At 33.4% G+C, this 5,019-nt stretch overlaps 1 long non-coding RNA gene across 1 annotated transcript; it reads right to left on the reverse strand.

The window, feature by feature from the left end:
* Positions 1 to 569: 569 nt before the first annotated feature.
* Positions 570 to 3,255, reverse strand: LOC136064486 (uncharacterized). The gene is made up of 3 exons (XR_010626099.1): positions 3,113 to 3,255; positions 1,177 to 1,255; positions 570 to 786 (listed from the first exon to the last, which is right to left on the reverse strand). It is a non-coding gene; the product is annotated as an uncharacterized LOC136064486 (long non-coding RNA).
* Positions 3,256 to 5,019: the final 1,764 nt, after the last annotated feature.

Raw genomic sequence — 5,019 nt, forward strand, 5'->3', positions numbered from 1 at the left:
AAAAAAAAAAAAAAAAAAAAAAAGATCAAAAACTAATATAACTATCTAAGGATTGATGATATGGTAAATCCATCACTTACAAATATAAAGAAGTGCAATACAATTGTCATATATGCTAATGGAAGAAAAGTGATGACCCCTGAATTCACACCTAAATTTTGATCCATTATAATTTTCTCTGGACAATAGCAGAGCAAAGAAACCTGGCAGATTCAAAATACCTAGCTACAGGGCTGTTTATCCACTATAGTGGCCTCAACAGACACACAATTGGAAAAATGTGAAAGGTTCAATAAGCAACCATTTAAAGGTAGGTGTGTGCCTGCCTCCTTTAACATATGTTCTTGCATGACAGCTTCCATGACACCCCACAAGCCTCTACATCACACGTTGACAAACTCCATCCAAATAGGCTCACTTAAGAATTCATATGCCCATAACCAACGCATTGTTTAAGACAAAGGCTAACCCACCTCCCTTTCTCAAAACAAAAAAATAGGAAACCATGTCACCTTCATTTTTATTTTTTTTATTTTTTTTTATTTTTTTTTTTAAATCAACAAATGTTGTGTAGTAGTTACCTAATTGTGAAAGAAATTAAAAGCAGTGCAGAACTTTGCTCTACTCTCAAAAAATAAGAGATGTAAAACAGTCGTAAATAAAATATAAAATAGATTTGATTCAAATTCTAAATGAAATGGAACAGAGAATACCATATTACATTTGCACTCCAATAGTTGTATGATCCATCATACTTCTCACTGCACACTTTCAGTACATAGAAACCTGGCAGTATCATTAGACGCTATCATGGGAAGTACTGAGAACCACCTCAAGTACAATGTGAAACCAACCATGCAATTGGATAATATGAAGAGCACAAACCCAACCTTGCCCACTTAGACCAATCCTAAGCAGACATAAGCTAGAAATATGGTTAAATGAATGAAAATGATAACTTGTTTAAAGAGAAAGGCTAGAAAAAGATGAGGAAAAGGCTCCTCTGTTAGTGGAAGAAAGAAGCATTCTGTTAGAAGACATGGGTGTCTATTGCAACATAGATCCACCAGATAAAACACATTTAAACAAGGAACTTTAATAAAAAAAATTAATTTTAATTCAATACTGCACAAAAGAGAAGATAATCAGAAACCAAAAGTGTAGAAATAATTCTACCTGTATCTGTCACAGTCATGTCTTCTAACCCTATCACTTTCCCTGGCAGGGCTTCGGCCATGGACCCATGGTAATAATCCTGCAAGAAGTTACACCAAAGTATGAATCGTAATGTGGTGACAAACGAGTTTCGAGCTCTAACCCCCCCCCCCCCCCCACCCCCCGGTTTCTCTCTCTCTCTCTCTCTCTCTCTCTCTCTCCCCCTGTAATTTTACTCCCACACAAGATAGTACACTTATATATCCTATGAAAGAGATCAAATTCACAAATACATGTCAAGTAAATACCATCAGGCAAATAACAGTTTTAATTAAAAACAAGTACCTTTTCTTGATACGTGGAAAAGCAATGTCACAGGAACTAGAATAATCTTTTGTTAGATGTTCATCATAACCTCATCCACATATGTAAAAGTGAAGCTTGATACAATTGGAAGTAAGGCAAAGCACAGGCAGCTTAGTGTATTCACGAAAATTTTAAATGCATATGAAAATAATAGCATATAGAAGTTGAAAAATATCATTGAGAAAGTAATCGTGGCAGATTTAAGAGATATGTTGAGGATCATACATCCTTCAGGAAATTTTCGCCTGAGCTTCCTATAATCATTGTACAGATGCTCTAGGCACCAGTAGACTCTGACATCAAAGAAAAAGCATGCACAGGGACTTCTACAAAAATAAAGTTAAACCAACATGCTAACACACGCAGATAATTATTAATTAAATTAACCATCATATTAAAAACAAATATGTAAATCTTATGTTTTTCTCCATATTTTCATTTCAGCATCCAAATGCTCTTATAAACTCCATGACAAACTCCAGCACAATAAAATAAAACCCTCTAATTGAGTTGACTTTCTATCAATTTTTTTTCTTCTAAATCTAAGCAACCCAAAACAAGAATAATATTCCTTGTCATTTCTTTCATACCATATTGGATGCAAAGAATAGAAATGATGGCTGCCAATTCTTAAAATTCCAATTTTCCAATCCCAAACGCTCAAAACATGGCATGAAAGAAAAAAATCCAATTAATTCAGCTTGTCTTTTGATCATCCTCATCATCAAGAAGCAAAAGAATGGAAACTGATGAGGCCCTACTTAATTCAGCTCATCTTTTGATTTTTTTTTTTTTTAACCCTTTTGCAGCTCTAAAAATTTTACTTTTCCATCCTCTTCCTCCACTTTCTCATCAACCAAACAAAAATTTCACAAAGCAGAACAATTCAAACAAGATACATCTACATCCTCTCCTACTTATGCATGCGTGTGTGCATATACATAAATCTAATTTTATCTCTCAGTCCATTAGCTCATATTTTTTCCCCAAAATCAATACTCATATACCACATATATATTTTTTTGATAAATACTCAAATGCCACAATACACAACACACACACACACACAACTCTACATACAAACAACACTTCATTCTCCATCACAGCATCACTTCACACACAATTTCCTTATAACTAAAACTTCAGCTCTCAGTCCATTAATTCCTCATTAATTATTTTTCCAATAGCAATAATTATAATCAGTATTTGTATGTCGCGCCCCACACACACATATACAAAATTATACATACATATAACACTTCATTCTCCATCAACTCAATTACAATTAGCTTATAACTCAAATTTCAGCTCTTAGTCCATATTACTTCCTCATCAATTTGCTTTCCAAAAGCAATAGCCATAAACAGTACATACACACATAGATTTAATATACACACAACTACACATACATGCGTACATATATAACATTTCATTCTCCATCAAATCATACACAGTTCCCTTATAACTACAATTTTATCCCTCTCTCCATCAATTCCTCGTTTATCATTTTTCTAAACGCAATAACTATAAGCAACACATACATAAATACATAAACACACAGAGAGAGAGAGAGAGAGAGAGTGGCAGTTACCGCTGTGAGTTCTACCTAGGCGATCGAGCTCCATAGAAGGGAGAGAAATTGAGAGCCACCGCCGTTGTGGCGGTGGCGGTGGCGACGAATGGTTTCAGGTGGAGCTCTTGAGGGTGAGTGAGAGTTCTAGATTAGGTATTACCCGATCGTTTGGGGGAAATATGAAGCGGGTCGGGTTGTTTAGCTCGACCCGATTTTTTAGGCCCATTATTCATTTTCCTTAGCCCAATCCAAAATACACATGCCCTGTCACAATGGAAACTCAAATCCAAAACTCATTCTCAACAAAGCCTAAACCCTTAAATCTGAACCCACCCAACCTAAAGTCTAATTAATTAATTTGGATTCTCAAAAAAAAAAAAAAAAAAAAGGTTCAATTAACTTATTATTTTAACAATATGAAGTTTGATATAATTTTTAAAATTGAGATGGTATTCAATTTAAACATAGCTATGCATAGGACGCTAGAATTGCTCTTTTGACTCTTAATTTTAAGTTTAAAAGTTAAAAGATTTAAAACACAAATAAAAGGGTAATGTTGAAAGGGTAATCCAAATAATTTGAAATTATCTAACCTATGATTTGAAATGATCAAATCATAGGTTTTTTTTTTTGTTCGAAATTAGGTATTTATTTCACACCGGTGTGAAATTTCGTATTGGTCAACCATTGTCCATTCTAAGGAAGCCATGCAAGGCTCATTAGGTGTACCCCTAATTTAGTAATAGCTTAATAGGAGAAGTATTTAGGTTTTCCCTCCTTTATTGGGAGAGCCAAGAAAGTTTGTTTGCACAAATTAAAAAACGAATTTAGGATAAACTTTAATGTAACCATACAAGGCTCCTTTCTCAGGTGAGAGACAAATGTAAATTAAGGTGGTGGTTCAAGTGATGCCAAGAATTCAAAACCATGATTAGGTGATTTTGGTGGAAACATAGGGTTGATAGAAAGGGAAAACATTGGCTAAGATGGGACAAATTGTCCCAACCCAAGTACAAGGGGGAATAGGATTTGAGGAGATGAGAAAAGTTCAATGATGTCATACTAGCTAAACAAGTTTGGCTTCTTATTCATAACAAATAATTCTTGTTCTATAAAGTTTTTGTGACAAATTTCTTCCCAACAAGAATAATTACTTAAGGCCAAGGAGAATTCAAAATTGGTCCAACAAATAGCTTACAATGGCAAGCTAATCGCCCCTGCTCAAAATAGCCACAATAGATATGCTTTATTGGTGGTAAGACTAGACAAATAGAAGAGTCATGTGATAGACCAGAATTTTTTACCAATGCTAGAATTATTAAAATTATAACATCAAGTGAGAGGGCCCCACCTAATCTAATGATGTGATCAAATAGCAAGGATGGAAGATACACGGAACAAGAAAAACACCTATAAGGTGCTGTAGGGGAGAATTTTTTGTTCACACAAAAACAACGTAAAAGTAAAAATAAACATAAAAATAAATATTTTTCTTCTATTTGAACCCTCAAACATAAGTTATTCTTTATGTAAGTTAAAGAATAGGAAAATATGGAAATTACAATGTCATTTAAATTTTAGACTATTCATATATAGCTTATCTTCTTCATTTTTATCATTAAAAAAAAACAAATTCTAACTGTTTATGTGAGAGATGCTTAAGCTTTAGAGTTTCTACACTTTAAACAAATTTCAATATCTAAGTAATTTCACTGATTATTATTTCAAAGTAACTATTTTTTTTTTCTTTTCAGTTGTTTAAGTGGAAGTTTTAGTTCAAAACCTAATTATATGCTACTTAGTTGGTGCGATAATTTACAAGTGTACTAATAACAGATATTCAAAATTCTTTTAAAATGAGAACTCTTTTATCACTCACATCAATCAACTCGTCACTCAATGATAGTAGATTTAGTATATTGCAA

Source organism: Quercus suber, unplaced genomic scaffold (genome assembly GCF_002906115.3).
Source record: "Quercus suber isolate HL8 unplaced genomic scaffold, Cork oak 2.0 scaffold_696, whole genome shotgun sequence".
Taxonomy (NCBI): Eukaryota; Viridiplantae; Streptophyta; class Magnoliopsida; order Fagales; family Fagaceae; genus Quercus; species Quercus suber.